Raw genomic sequence first — 16,147 nt, forward strand, 5'->3', positions numbered from 1 at the left:
AACATTACCTGTAGCCTACCAACTCCACAGGTTAGAGTCATAGAGGTTTACAGCATGGAAACAGGCCCTTTGGCCCAACTTGTCCATGCTGCCCTTTTTTTTAAACAAATAAGCTAGTCCCAATTGCCCGTTTCTATTTGCCCGGTTTTATTTAAGCTTTTAATGGTTTCAAAGTGTCAACAGTTTTTGCTCCGTCTTTCTCCTTTTGGCTTACTCTCTTTGCTTATCCATCATTGTCATCATTAGGGCTTCTGCTTTTCTGATGAAAGGTCATCAACCTGAAATGTTAATTGTTTAATTCCCACAGATGCTAACTGGCATTTCCAGTATTTTCTGTTTTAATTTTGGCTTTCCAGCTTCCACAGTACAATGATAAATTAACTGTTACTATTCTTCCTCTAGCTCCTAAGTAGCTTCCTAAATTCTCCTTTTGTTTTGTTTTGGCCGGCAAGGAGCAGAACATACTTGTATAGATTCCAGTAGCCCCCTGGTACATCAATCAAATGACTATCCTTCATGTGCATGACACAAAAAGTGAATTTTGACATGCCATTCAACTATAAAGTCATCACAATTGAGCCTTATTTCTCTTTAGTCATGTAAGTACACTTTCCAGGAATAATTGCTGGAAAAAGAGCAGGAATTTTTGCCATTGGGTTTCCTTTTCCCCAGAAATGCTAAATTGAACTGTGGTGTTCTAATCATGACCTGACTGGAATCAACAATCTCAACGTGTAATTTAAACTAAGTTTTGCTTATCCATGACCCTTGGCTTATTGATAGCATTTTCTCCTCTTAACCAAAACGTTCTAGGTTCATTTCCATTCCATAATTTAGGCACATAATGTAGGCTGACACGTCAGTGCAGTACTGACAGAATGCTGCATGTGTGTTAAGTGAAATCTTTCAGGCAAGACATTAATCCAAATGTAAATGATCACAATACTATTCAAAGTGAAGAGGAGATCTCGCAGCATCCTGATCAATACTTATGTCTCAAGCAAAATACTGAAACAGATTATCTAGTCACCCGTATACACATAACTCCACAAAGAGAACGTCAGAGATCACTCAGTCAACCGTTATTGAATGTTTCCTCTTCTGTAGATCAGAAACACTAATGCTAACTGTATAACCCCCACTCTTACATCAGGTTTGGTTGGCTAATTTGGATAAACACAGTAAGAAGTCTCACAACACCAGGTTAAAGTCCAACCTGTTGGACTTTAACCTGGTGTTGTGAGACTTCTTACTGTGTTTACCCCAGTCCAACGCCGGCATCTCCACATCATAATTTGGATAAGGCATAAACTCAGGACCTTGCCTGAGTCACATACCCTACTGGGTTCATATCCCATGACAGACTTGAACACACAATATGACAACAGTTAAGGGGAGTAAACGAGAAAGTTCTCTCTTTCAAATGAGTCTTTGCCATGTGTGAAATCGCTTATCTGCACAAAACATTATGTACACCAATTCGCCAACTGCAGGCCCAATCTTCACTATCTTTGGTTTTCAGAGAAAAAAACCCATGAAAAGTTGGAGGAAATGTCATAAAATAGAAAAAGCGTCTAAATTAACATCTTAAAAATGATACGGAAGGTGTCCAAAACATATTTTTTGGATTAGAAGGTCGTCTATCACCTTGCTGATTGGAGTGTGTGCACATGGTGTACATTGCTGTTATGATTTCAGCACAGTATAGTGTAATATAGTATCTGGGCAATCTTGAGTCAAGTTACCATTGTTCCAAAATGAATGAATCTGATCTCAGCAGTAAACGTCCTAGAAAACTAATACTTGCTGAAAATGTGGCAATATTAGATAGGCTGAAAAACATAACGTGTGCTACCATGTTAGCCAGGGAATACAGTGATATTGAATCTACAATGTATATTAGGCAGTCTGAAGATAAAATAAGGGTCAGCATTAGTATTTCTGGTAGTCATATTGCCAGGTTAATTTTTACAGGTAGAAAAAAATCACACTTGGAAGAAACTTTGAGACGTTGCTTAGTGTGTGGGTACAGCATTAACAGCAAAAACGATCCCAGCTAATGGCCCAGTTGTTCGAAATAAGGCATTTGCATTGTACCAGCATATGAAAAATAGTAAAGAGAGTAGTGACGATGAAGAAGGGGCCTCTCCTTCACCTTCCAGTGGATTGTCAGCCAGCAGAGGATGGTTTGATCACTTTAAAAAGCGTTTTGGTCTGCATAGCATGAGGTTGATTGGGGAGGCTGTAGCAGCTGATCATGCAGCTGCAGAAGAGTTTCCCAAGGAGCAGCAGAAGTACATTGAGGAGACAGGGTGCCAGCCAGAGTAGGTCTATAACGCAGGTGAAACTGGTCTGTTCGGGAAGAAAATGTCAAATAGGACTTAGTATCCAAAGAAGAAATGACAGCATCTGGTTTTAGAGCCACAAAGAACAGGCTAACACTCTTCATATGTGCCAACGTGACTGGTTTTCATTGTAACCCAATGCTAGTTTATAGATCAGAAAACCCTCAAGCTCTTAAATCCCACCTCTCAGTATCTCACTCTTGTCTTTTTTCCCACAGTAACTTAATTGCAGTGTTACTGTAAGTCTACCTGTGACACTAACAAATAAACTTAAACTTAGAAAGCTAACAGCAATGCCTGTGTTCCAGCAGCATTTGAAGATTGATATGAAGTTGGGTGGGAGCGTGAGCTGTGAAGAGGATGCAGAGATGCTTCAGCGTGATTTGGACAGGCTGAGTGTGTGGGCATATGCTTGGTAGATGCAGTATAATGTGGGTACATGTGAGATTATCCACTTTGGTAGCAATATTAGGAAAACAGATTATTACTTGAATGAGTGTAAATTGAAAGAGGTGGATACTCAGCGAGACGTTGGTGTCCTCGTGCATCAGTCGCTGAAAGTAAGCATGCAAATACAGCAGGCAGTAAAGAAGGCAAATTGTATGTTGATTTGAGTATATAGATAGGGATGTTTTGCTGCAATTGAGTAGAGCGTTGGTGAGGCTACACCTGGAGTATTGTGTGCAGTTTTGGTGTCCTTATCGGAGGAAGAGTGTCCATGCTATAGAGGGAATACAGCAAAGGTTTACCAGGCTGACTCCAGGGATGACAGGTCTGTCACATGAGGAGAGACTAAGTCAGTTAGGATTATATTCACCGGAGTTTAGAAGAGTGAGACGAGATCTCATAGAAACTTATAAAATTCCAACAGGGTTAGACAGGGTAGACAAGGTAGATTCAGAAAGTAGTTCCCAATGGTGGGGGGAGTTCAGAACTAGGGGTCATAGTTCATGGTAGAACTGATTAAATCAAGTGAATGCAAAGAGAAGGAGAAGCCGAATTTATACCCAAGATGATGACAGACCTCATAGATCAGCTGAAGATTTGAAAAAAACAGGCGATACGTTATGATTCAAACTTGGAAAGAAGCATTGTGTAGTCTTCCTGGTCTTAATACAGTTTTGACCCATTTCTTGCAACTGCCATCATCCATCCAACCTTCCCTGTGAACATGGAAATAGCGCTGTTCTGAAATTTCTCTTAGGAGAGCTTCGTGCTGGAATATTACCATGTGTTTAATTTTGTACCATCTGTCATACAAGATAGAGCCATTGTGAACCACGTCTTCGCATCGCTGGCCATCTTTACTAGGATAGTTTTTTCACCAATCTTGAAATCATTTTGTTATTGGCATGTTGAAGTTCATTGATATTTCAGCCATTTATGCAACGCAATCCAATCAATACACATTCCTCTCTCTGTGTCGAATGACAAAATGGTGGAAGGTTATGATCTTATCATTGCGTACAGGTGGCAGATGGTCTGAAATTTAATCGTGCCTTTTCATGAATCTTGTGTACCACCTAACTGTAGCCTTGAATTCTAAAATACCATAATTCTTCATTTCCCTGAGTGGAGAGAGCATCACACTATCTGTAACCCCCACAACTTGCCTGGACTTGCAAAGTCTCACTGGCTGTCCTGTCTGGAGACAATACACATCTCTTTAACCTGTGCTCATGCTCTCTCCACTCACATTGTCTGCACCTTTAAGACTTGATTAGCTGTAAAGACTCGCATTCCAATCATTATTCATTCTTCTGTAAATTGAGTTTGTGTCTTTATATGCCCTGTTTGCTGTTTATGAGCAGATCTCCCACTCACTTGACGAAGGAGCAGCGCTCCGAAAGCTAGTGGCGTTTGCTACCAAATAAACCTGTTGGACTTTAACCTGGTGTTGTTAGACTCCTTACTGTGTTTCCACATCATGTCTACATTTGTTCTGCCATTTACACATTCTAATCTCTTGCTGGGCTGTTATCAGCACCCTTCTTAGCCATGATCACCACCATTTGCATTCCCTTTGTCTTTTGTCTATGACGTCTTTGTCAACCTCTCCAGTCTCTGCATCCAGCTCTCGCAGCTCCCCCTTCCTTTCCCCATCACAACAGTATAAATCTCATCCTATTCTCTATCGTCTTTAGCTCTGACGAAGGGTCATTCAGACTCGATACACTAGCTCTATTCTCTCTCTACATATGCTGTCAGACCTGCTGAGACTTTCCAGCATTTTTTGTTTTTGCTCCTTTAAACTTAGCTCATTCAACAAGCCTCTGGTAATTGGCCCCAATATTACCTTATATGACTTGGTGTCAAAATTTGCTTTATTACTGTGAAGCACCTCGGGACATCTGTCTACATTAAAGGAAGTATATAAATACAAGTCATTTTATTGTTGTACAAGAACCACTTGCTTTTATTTAGTACCTTTAGCACAGAAAGTAATCCCCTCATGCCCAGGAAAATAAAATGGATCAGACATCATGTTATAGTAAGAATTAGGATATGAGACCAAAAGCATGGTTAAAAAAAAATAGGGTTGAGAAAGATTACAAGGTAGTGTAGAGGCTTAAACATAATTCTAGAAGAGCCAATATAATAGAATATAAATCCACAGTAATCAATGCTACATCAGACTTTTCAAAGCACACTTAGTTTACAGCTTTGTTTCAGTTACTGTGCCACACACAAATAGATCTATATTTACTTCAGAGGAAAGCTCAATTGTAAAGAGGATAATCTATGAGTAATGACGAGAGAAGCTTAAGCTTTACAGGCCAGAAAGAAATTAATTTGGAAATGGGGGCTGGGCAACTATATATGGATGAGGTAAACCCAGATTATGACTTTAAAAGGATAAGAAACTCAAATCAGAGGACATAAATGAACATTGCAAAAATTTAGAATAAAAGAAAAGCTTTTGTACTTAACATCAGACGTAAAAGGAAAGGCTCTCAGGCCCTCAAAGTCCATCACTCTAGCACACAAATTCTTCTCGTGGTTATTTCAAGAGCTTTGAGATTTCTTAAAATTCAATTCGATGTTAGAAAGGAATATTTTATGTACTGCAAAAGATGCTTTGGATGGAATAAATACATTTTCTAATCCCAGACTTATAAGGTTTTATGTCTTACTAGCTGATCTTCCATACATCTGCTCAGGCAAATCAAAGTGTACATGTATGACATGTTTTCAAATAAGCTTCTGCAAATTCCTTGCTCCAATTCTTTGCTTTTTCTCTGTCCATTTACTCACATCTTTTCCCCCTTGCCCCATATTTTGTCTACTGTACATCTCTCACTCTTTCCATGTTTTTACCTTCCTTTGATTATTTCATTCTTTCTTTTCTCCGCTTACTTTCGATCCAAATTGTGTACTAGACACAGTGCTCCATTCTATGACACAGCAGGAAGGAACCTCAGAGAACAAGAGAAATTTGTCCTCTAGATGATTTGTGCACAGAGTTTCCTCTATGGAAGAATATAATTGCTTAGAGCGAGTGTAACAGAGGTTTACAGACTAATTAGAACATTGTCAGAGAATACAGCAGGATATAGATAGGCTGGAAAATTGGGCGGATAAATGGCAGATGGAATTTAATCCAGATAAATGCGAAGTGATGCATTTTGGTAGATCTAATGCAGGGGGGAGCTATACAATAAATGGCAGAACCATCAGGAGTATAGACACACAGAGGGATCTGGGTGTGCAAGTCCACAGATCCTTAAAGGTGGCAGCACAGGTGGAAAAGGTGGTGAAGAAGGCATATGGCATGCTTGCCTTTATTGGATGGGGCATAGAGTATAAAAGTTGGCATATGATGTTGCAGTTATATAGAACGTTGGTTAGCCCACATTTGGGATACTGTGTCCACACCACCAGAAAGACATGGGGGCTTTGGAGAGAGTGCAGAAAAGGTTTACCAGGATGTTGCCTGGTATGGAGGGTATTAGCTATGAGGTGAGATTGAGTAAACTAGGGTTGTTCTCCCTGGAAAGACGGAGGTTGAGGGGCGACCTAATAGAAGTTTATAAAATTATGAAGGGCATAGATAGGATGAACAGTTGGAAGCTTTTTCCCAGGTCAGAAATGACAAACACAAGGGGTCACAAGTTCAAGTTAAGGGGGGCAAGGTTCAATACAGATATGCGGGGGATGTATTTTACACAGAGGATGGTGGGTGCCTGGAATGCACTACCAAGCAAGGTGGTTGAGGCAGACATGCTAGGATCATTTAAGACTTATCTAGATAGCCACATGAACAGACTGGGAATAGAGGGATACAAACGGATGGTCTAGTTAGGAACACATGATTGGCGCAGGCTTGGCGGGCCGAAGGGCCTGTTCCCGTGCTGTATTGTTCTTTGTTCTAATTCCTGGGGTGGCAGGATTGTCTTTTTTGAGAGATCGAGGGAACTGGGCCTGCATTCTCTAGAGTTTAGGGGAACAAAGGGTAATATCAATGAAATTACAAAATTCTTACAGGACATTACAGGGTAGATGTCCATAGGATGTGTCCCCTAGCTGGTGGGTCTAGAACCAGGGGACATAGCCTCAGAAAAAGGGGCAAGCCATTCAAGGCTGAGTTGAGGAGGAATCTTTTCACTCAGAGGGTGGTGAATCTTTGGAATTCTCTACCCCAGAGCGACGGAAGCTCAATCGTTAAGCATGTTCAAGAGAGAAATAGATTGGTTTCTGGATGTTAATGAGATCAAGGGATATAGGGATAGTGGAGAAAAATGGTGTTGAGATGGATGATCTGTCTGAATGGCGGGAGAGGCTCAACATACCGAATGGTCTACTCCAGCTCCTATGTAAGAGGACATAAAAAAGCTACAAAGGGATATTGATAGACTAGGTGAGTGGACAAAGATCTAACAAATGGGGTATAATGTGGGAAAATGTGAAATTATTCATTTTGGCAGGAAGAATAAAAAAGAAGCATGTTATCAAAATGGTGAGAGATTACAGAGTTCAGAGGTGAAGGGGGATCTGGGTGTCCGAGTGCATGAGTTGCAAAAGCCTAGTTTGCAGATACAGCAAGTAATTAGGAAAGCCAATAGAATGTTATCCTTTATTGCAAGAGGAATTGAATATAAACATAGCGAGGTTATCCTTTAGTGTATAAGGCACAGGTGAGACCACATCTGGAGTACTGCATATTAGCACTGGTTTCCTTAGTTAAGGAAGAATGTACATGTGTTAGAAACAGTTCAGAGGTTCACTGAACTAATAACAGGAATGGGCAGGTTGTTTTATGAAGAAAGGTTCAACAGGCTGGGCTTGTATCCCCTGGAGTTTAGAAGAATAAGAGACAACTTGATCAAAATATACAAAATCTTGAGGGGTCTTGAAGGGTGGATGTGGAAAGGATGTTTCCTCTTGTGTCAGAATCTCGAACTAGGGTGCATTGTTCAAAAGTACAGGCTCATCCATTTAAAACAAAGATGTGGAGAATTATTTTCTCTCAAGAAATCTCTTGCTCAAAAGGTAGTGTTTTTGAATATTTCTGAGGCAGAGGTAGATAGATTTGTGATAAGCAAGGGTTGAAAGGTTATCGGGGGTAGGTGGGAATGTGAAGTTGAGGTTACAAACAGATCAGCCATGATTTTATTGAATGACGGAGCGAGCTCAAGGGGCTGAGTGGCCAACTGCTGCTCCTAATTGGTATGTTTGGATGCAAGGAGTGAATATTTAAGGCTAGGATTGGGTGCCAAGCAAGTTCCCTTTGCCTGGATCGTGTTGAATTTAAGACCATAAGACCATAAGACATAGGAGCGGAAGTAAGGCCATTCGGCCCATCGAGTCCACTCCACCATTCAATCATGGTTGATTTCAACTCCATTTACCCGCTCTCTCCCCATAGCCCTTAATTCCTCGAGAAATCAAGAATTTATCAATTTCTGTCTTGAAGACGCTCAACGTCTCGGCCTCCACAGCCCTCTGTGGCAATGAATTCCACAGACCCACCACTCACTGGCTGAAGAAATTTCTCCTCATCTCTGTTCTAAAGTGACTCCCTTTTATTCTAAGGCTGTGCCCCCGCGTCCTAGTCTCCCCTGTTAATGGAAACAACTTCCCTACGTCCATCCTATCTAAGCCGTTCATTATCTTGTAAGTTTCTATCAGATCTCCCCTCAACCTCCTAAACTCCAATGAATATAATCCCACGATCCTCAGACGTTCATCGTATGTCAGGCCTACCATTCCTGGGATCATCCGTGTGAATCTCCGCTGGACCCGCTCCAGTGCCAGTATGTCCTTCCTGAGGTGTGGGGCCCAAAATTGCTCACAGTACTCCAAATGGGGCCTAACCAGTGCTTTATAAAGCCTCAGAAGTACATCCCTGCTTTTGTATTCCAAGCCTCTTGAGATAAATGACAACATTACATTTGCTTTCTTAATTACGGACTCAACCTGCAAGTTTACCTTTAGAGAATCCTGGACTAGGACTCCCAAGTCCCTTTGCACTTTAGCATTATGAATTTTGTCACCGTTTAGAAAATAGTCCATGCCTCTATTCTTTTTTCCAAAGTGTACGACCTCGCACTTGCCCACGTTGAATTTCATCAGCCACTTCTTGGACCACTCTCCTAAACTGTCTAAATCTTTCTGCAGCCTCCCCACCTCCTCAATACTACCTGCCCCTCCACCTATCTTTGTATCATCGGCAAACTTGGCCAGAATGCTCCCAGTCCCGTCATCTAGATCGTTAATATATAAAGAGAACAGCTGTGGCCCCAACACTGAACCCTGCGGGACACCACTTGTCACCGGTTGCCATTCTGAGAAAGAACCTTTTATCCCAACTCTCTGCCTTCTGTCTGACAGCCAATCGTCAATCCATGTTAGTACCTTGCCTCGAATACCATGGGCCCTTATTTTACTCAGCAGTCTCCCGTGAGGCACCTTGTCAAAGGCCTTTTGGAAGTCAAGATAGATAACATCCATTGGCTCTCCTTGGTCTAACCTATTTGTTATCTCTTCAAAGAACTCTAACAGGTTTGTCAGGCACGACCTCCCCTTACTAAATCCATGCTGACTTGTCTTAATCCGACCCTGCACTTCCAAGAATTTAGAAATCTCATCCTTAACGATGGATTCTAGAATTTTGCCAACAACTGAGGTTAGGCTAATTGGCCTATAATTTTCCATCTTTTTTCTTGTTCCCTTCTTGAACAGTGGGGTTACAACAGCGATTTTCCAATCCTCTGGGACTTTCCCTGACTCCAGTGACTTTTGAAAGATCATAACTAACGCCTCCACTATTTCTTCAGCTATCTCCTTTAGAACTCTAGGATGTAGCCCATCTGGGCCCGGAGATTTATCAATTTTCAGACCTTTTAGTTTCTCTAGCACTTTCTCCTTTGTGATGGCAACCATATTCAACTCTGCCCCCTGACTTTCCTGAATTGTTGGGATATTACTCATGTCTTCTACTGTGAAGACTGACGCAAAGTACTTATTAAGTTCCTCAGCTATTTCCTTGTCTCCCATCACTAGATTACCAGCGTCATTTTGGAGCGGCCCAATGTCTACTTTTGCCTCCCGTTTGTTTTTAATGTATTTAAAGAAACTTTTACTATCATTCCTAATGTTACTGGCTAGCCTACCTTCATATTTGATCCTCTCCTTCCTTATTTCTTGGATCTTAGAGCTGCACTCATCCATGAACATGGGGAATATTCCATCACATTCCTGGTTTATGCCTTGTAGATGGTGGAGTCAGATTGCTGCGTTGCTGACTAGAGAATTCCCAATCTCTGACCTGCTCTCACAGCCATTTCCAATGTCGCTGGTCCATGACCCCCAGAATGTTGATGGTGGGATAATTCAGCAATGATAATGCTGGCCAAAGCGAGGTGGTTAACTTGTCTCTTATTGGTGATGGTCATTGCTTGCCATTTGTGTGCTACCAATATTACTTGCCACTATCAGCCAGAGCCTGAATGTTGGCCAATCTTGTTGCATGTGGACCTGGTCTGTTTCGTTATCTGAGGAGTTGCAAATGGAACAAACCACTGTGCAATAAACAGTGAGCATCCCCACTTCTGACTTTACTATGAAGAAAGGTCATTGATGAAGCAGTCCTGCAGCAACACTCAGGCCGAGATGATCGGTTAACTTATGGTGATGGTGAGATATGGGGATTAATTGCCTGCTACTTAAAAGGTCTCAACCGGTCCACTGATGGACGAGCTTCCCAAGGCCACTCCTGTCACTGGTATAATTATAATGGCGGCATGGCAAGCCGACCACCACTGGATTTTACGTGCCTCCTACCTTCAAAACTTGCGGGCAGAGGACCATAAAATCCAGCTCAATATCACTCCTCTCATGAAAAGAGTGATTCATGGGTCGATGTGACTGACTGATGATTTCAAAAGCAGTATGAAAGCAACAGATAGAGATGAAGCTTTGTTGATTTGTCTTAATGATGCCATGCTACTATTATCACTCTGCTCTGGTTGATATCAAATTCCTGACTGATCAACATACACTCTAGATGTACAGATGAGGCCGCTTCTCTTTCCTGAGGTGTCTCCACACCCGAAGTCCCCTCCATTCCAGTGTTACCATGGCCTCAGTCAACTCAGCACCATCACACCTTAAATTCTATACAAATCTCAGTCCCCGCTCACCTTTCCTTTCCATACATTTCAAGTCAGCCCTTCCTTCAACTCTTGCTTGGTCTCAGTTCAACCAATCCAAGTCATACAAAGCCCCAGGATCTAGCCATTACACCATTCCCAAGCCAGCACATGTCAGATCCCAGGCTGAACATTCTAATTTCAAACTCCAGTCTCAGTCTCAGGCTGCACATTCCCTTCCCCGTTCTGAAAGCATCTAAACCGGTTCCAGAGAAGAAGCACATGCGAAAGCCATGTAGAGAAAGGAGAAGGAATTTACTACAAGTTAGAAATTAAATTAGCTAGACGAACCAATGACATTCTGGTGGTTAGCACTGCTGCCCATCATGCCAGGGACCTGGGTTCATTTTCAGCCTTGGGAGTTTGTCTGTGTGGAGTTTGCACATTTTCCACATGTCTGCATGGGTTCCTCCCACACTCCAAAGATGTGCGGGTTGGGTTGATTGGCCATGGTAAATTGCCCCTTAGTGTCAGGGGGACTAGCAGAGTAAATATGTGGGGTTTACGGGAATAGGGCCTGGGTGGAACTGTGGTCAGTGCAGATTCGATGAGCCAAATAGTCTCCTTCTGCACTGTAAGAATTCTATGATTCTAACCAGTTTGTTTTTGTCCATGTAGAATACCACGATGGTGCAACTTAAAACAAATCCAAAAATGATATACAAGTCTTGACATCAACTCTCTAAAATTTCCCTAACAATTAGCCCCTTCAGCTTTATTTGGATAGAAACCTGCCACATAACTTCAACATAAATTAGTGCACATATGAGATTGAAATAAATTATGCTATCCTCTAGGGTCAGAACATATTTGTCCAACACTGTAAATTTGTCTATTTTACATGACTAATATTTACTTGCACAGTAGCTGTATTCAGTAAAATATTCTGAGACGCTTACAAAGCAAGCATGTTTGCTATGATCCTAAATTTACCTTCTTAGGTTAACAGCACGCAGCTTCACTGGAAAGTAGTTATCAGAACAGGTCTCAGGAATACAGTAGGGCTATGTTATCCATTAAGTGAGTTATGATTTGTGGTGATTTTGAACAAAGACATTGCTGTTCTGGAAAATCAGTCTAGAAATGCAAATGCGGGCAAAAATACTCCAGCAAATGCATGAACTACTTTAATTCATTCACTTACCAAATGTATTTTTTGCTCCCAAATCTATAATTTTAGGCAATTGACTTTTAAAAATGGACCAAACATTTCTCCCGCTTGTTGCGTATAACAAAATTAGGAAAATCCATCATTATTGATTTCAGTAGAAATATGCTTTGTCTGTATAGCACGCAAGAAACACAGAGCTCAGTTTATTCTCCATTGTTCCATGAAATTCTTTTCCTTAACTTCATTTTTTGATTTTTTTTTTAAGTTTGCTGTCAATCATTTCAACTTGTTTTAATGTCTTCTCTAAAGCTTCAATTCTTTTTGCTGATTCCTCGTAATTCAATAGTTCCTAGTTTCTCTTGAAGTCTTTAATTTGTGCACTTCTTCCCAGGTAAATCCATCATATTATTACAAGACATATACATTTCACAAATGGAGTCTTCGGGAGCAATTCTCCCAAAAGTGCTGAATTGGTGAGAAAACTGGCCTAGATCACGACTGTTTTTTTAGTGCAACTTCAGATCTGAATCTCCGCACTCTGTGCACTGCAGAGGTCACAATCGTGAACCTCATTAAAAACCCAGGGACAGGGCCTATTCACGCCAGAGTCTGACAGCTCCGGAACTCTGCGCATGCACAGTGACCCCGATCTGTCAGTCTCCCCATTTTCTGGCCAGCGATCCTGGTCAAACACCCATAGTTCTGCCCCTCCAGCCACCACCCCGCCCCCGCCATGGCCCGATCACGGCCCCCACAACAATTCCCGGGCCAGGCCCAACCCCCCACCCTGTCCCGGAGAACCCCGATGTCCAGCCCGCCCCCCGCAGCAGTGGCAACCCCCCTACCCCCTCACCCGGCAAACCATCCTCTCCCCCCCCCCCCCACCCCCGGGTCAGACAACAACCCCCCGCCCCCTCCGCAGACCAGACCAATTCCCCCCCCCACCCCTCCCCAGCCCACCCCGATCCCCATGCAGAGTGGCAGCGGGACCCCCCCCACCCCCCACCAATTGCCCCCTAGGCCCTGCCCACAATAGGCCCCAAGGCCTGGTGGGGCAGTGCCAAGGTGCTCCCTGGTCATGGGCACTTGGGCAGTACCAGGGGGCACAGGCTAGCACTGCTAAGGTGACCATGCCCCTGCCGCCCGACCCCCTGGGGGATCCCGATTGCCCCCCCTTCACTCCGACGGGGTCTCCCGCTAGTTCCCCAAACATGGGGAGCTACTCTAAACCCTGCTGGAATGAAGTCCTCCTGGCGGGGTGGGAGATGCTATCGGGCCTGGCAAGTTCCATGCCGGACCCGATAATCACATATAAACTACATTTAAAATACATTTGGTATAGATTCAAATTACTTACCTCTCTTCCCACCAGTTTCCAGCGCGGTCCCGACTACAACTGTTCTCCGGCTCTGGGAGACGCACATGCATCGTGAACGCATGCGCGAATCCCGCAAAATGGCCAACATGCGACTCTCCCGACTGGACCTGCCAGAAAATTTGTGGGTCGCAATGGGAGAATCGCCCCTTCATTTCTACTTTTTGACTTCATTGTTGGTCGAGTCGGTCTCCGATGAAACTTGTTGCCATTATGCGATTCTCTCATTGTCCTTCATTTGGTCATTTAGTGTCTTTCGTTGCCCTTCTTCTGGGATCATTCAGTTCCCTCCTTCTAGAATCTTTCTGGGGCCTACTGCTGCCTCTTCCTGAGGTCACCATTACGTCCTCTGAGATCTGGCGATTCCTCTCCCATAAGGTCTTATTGCCTCCTCTGAGGTCTTACGTTGCCTCTTCCCTGAGATCTTCATTTGCGCCTCTGAGGTAAGACGCTTTCACTTCCCTGAAGTCTTAATGAATCCTGAAGTCTTGCGTTGCCTCCTCCATGAAGTCTTGGCTGCTTACAGACCTTGTTTGAGAGTTGCTGTCCAATTTCCCAGTACATTGCCCACTGTCTCTTGCTGGAGTTTTCCAATTGGTCCCTGAAGCCAGGTGATCCTCTTCTGTTGTGTTGTCCTTAAAGGGACAATTACCACAGTTGTGCATGGAAGCAAGTGAACAAAAGTTAGGGAGAGAGCCCTGAAACACGCTGGTGGTCTCAGGCATTAGCACAAGTTTTTCACAAAATAGTAAGTACCTTCAGAGTGTTATGCATTTGACTTAGATGAGCATCATGACAAAGAATATTGTTCTGCTGATAATATAACCGCAAAGATTGAGATCACCAAAATAACGAGAGCGAAGCCATTCATCCCATCAAGCTCATTCATCCTTTGAAACTTATGATTCTACCATTGCAATGTCCACCTACTTTTTGAATTACTTTAGAGCGGATATAATTACGAGATAAAAATGATCAAGAAACATTGCTATAGGCGCACAAACATCACACTGGTTACACAGAAATCCACATAATTAAAGAATTTCAAGGATAAAGGATAATCAGCGTGGATTCAGGACAGGGTATTGAAACGAACACCACAAATCGTCATAGAAAATCTCTAGTGAAATTCCCATTTATATTATTAGCATCAAGATGTATGCAAGCATAAGGTGGCAATTACCAATTTATTTTTTCCACCAATATTAGTGAACGGACAAGTTTCAATCCCCAGATGTATTTGTAGAGAGAGGATTGAGAGATGTAGCAGTTGGGCATGGTTTAAGAATGAAGGGCCCATTGTAAAGCCAGTTAAGGCACCAGGTTCTGACAGATTGGGCCCACAGATACTTTCAAAAAAAGGAGGTAACAGAGGCACTGGTATCCTTAAGATAAAAAATCAATATGAAAGCAATAGTGCCATTGGACTGGTGAGCATCAAATGTAATTCATATCTTTAAAAGGAGCAATAAAAGTAATCCAAGAAACTATAGACCAGTTACTTTAATATCTGTGGTAGGAAACATGCTAGAAGCAAAGAATGCAACAACAAAAAAGTTAATTTGAATTTAAAAAAGCAAGCTGGTAGTCTTATTGAACTACTTGAAGAGCCAACAGTAGACAAGGGCAATACAATGGATGAGGCATATTTGGCATATAAAAGAGTCACAATGCATAAGGATGCACGAAGTCAGGAGCCAGATACAGAATAGTTTGAGGGTAGAGAGGGTAGGAATAAAGATAAGAGGGGAAAATAAAGAGATCTTTCTCATCCTGGTAGAAAGTGGAGCGTGATGCCTGTAAGGTTTGTGTTGGAATCACTGCTGTTCACCATATGCATTTGGTTTTGAATCAGAAATTAGAGGTATGGTGTCAGGGATTTTACAGATGCCAATAATGTGAAGAAAAGGCTTGCACCAAGATAAAGGCAGACACATAATGAGCAGATAAATAATAAACAACATTTAACATAGTGAGGTGGTTCTAATCAGGAAGAGCAATACAAAGGACACATTCCTTGAAAGGCTAGAAACTAAATGGGGTCTTGGAGCAAAGAGATCTAGGAATACAGCTATGTGAACTGTTTCCACAGCAACACATTTTTTACAGTCATAAAGAGTGCAAATAAAAGCAAGGAAATAATGTAAAATGTATGTTGAATCTTGGTTAGATCAAACTTGGATGACTACATGCAGTTCTGGCATCCACACTACAAAAATGACCTGAAATGCTGGAAAAAGTGCAGCAAAGATTTAGGAAAATGTTACCAGGTGATTAACTATCAGGAAATGTTGAGCAGGCTGGGCTTCTTTCACTGTGAAAAAACACTAAGAGGAAACCCGATAGAGGTCTTTAAAATTATGAAGGATTTCACTAGAATGGATGTGATAAAAGTTTCCTTTTGAAAGGGAGTCCGGAACATGGAATTATAAATATGACAGCCACTAAATAGATCAAATGATGACATGAGGAGGAATTTCTTACCAACCTATTTTTATATAACATCCTCCAACATAATGAAACTTCCCAAGGCACTTCACAGGGGCATTTTGAAGCAAAATCTGGCACCCCGCCACATAAGCAGAGAGGAGGGTTGATAAAGAAAAGTTTAGACAAAGAAGTAGATTTTAAGAAGCGTCTTAAAACAAAGAGAAGCCTAGAGGTT

General features: G+C 42.2%; 1 protein-coding gene across 3 annotated transcripts in view; it reads right to left on the reverse strand.

Annotated features, from left to right (window-relative positions):
- Positions 1-16,147, reverse strand: part of mta3 (metastasis associated 1 family, member 3) — a 233,063-nt gene that overhangs the window by 165,524 nt on the left and 51,392 nt on the right. The window lies entirely within an intron of this gene.

This window comes from Mustelus asterias, chromosome 15 (genome assembly GCF_964213995.1).
Source record: "Mustelus asterias chromosome 15, sMusAst1.hap1.1, whole genome shotgun sequence".
NCBI lineage: Eukaryota > Metazoa > Chordata > Chondrichthyes > Carcharhiniformes > Triakidae > Mustelus > Mustelus asterias.